We start from the raw sequence: 213 nt of genomic DNA, 5'->3' as shown, positions 1-213 counted from the left end.
AAACCCTCCTAAACCCTCCTAAACCCTCATCTGTTTTGTGTATATACACACAGAATACCCTAATGTTCCTATTCTAGCGCTAACTGCAACAGCAACTGTCTCCTCTGCTGATGATGTAAAGAGACAGCTGGGAATGAAAGATGTCGTTGTCTTTCATCGTTCCTTTGATAGACCTAACCTCAGGTTTGTTTTCTTTCTTTTTCTTTCTTTCTT

Source organism: Eimeria mitis, genomic scaffold (assembly GCF_000499745.2).
Source record: "Eimeria mitis Houghton genomic scaffold, Emh_scaff122, whole genome shotgun sequence".
Classification (NCBI taxonomy): Eukaryota; Apicomplexa; class Conoidasida; order Eucoccidiorida; family Eimeriidae; genus Eimeria; species Eimeria mitis.
Note: the sequence above shows the minus strand (reverse complement) of the source record.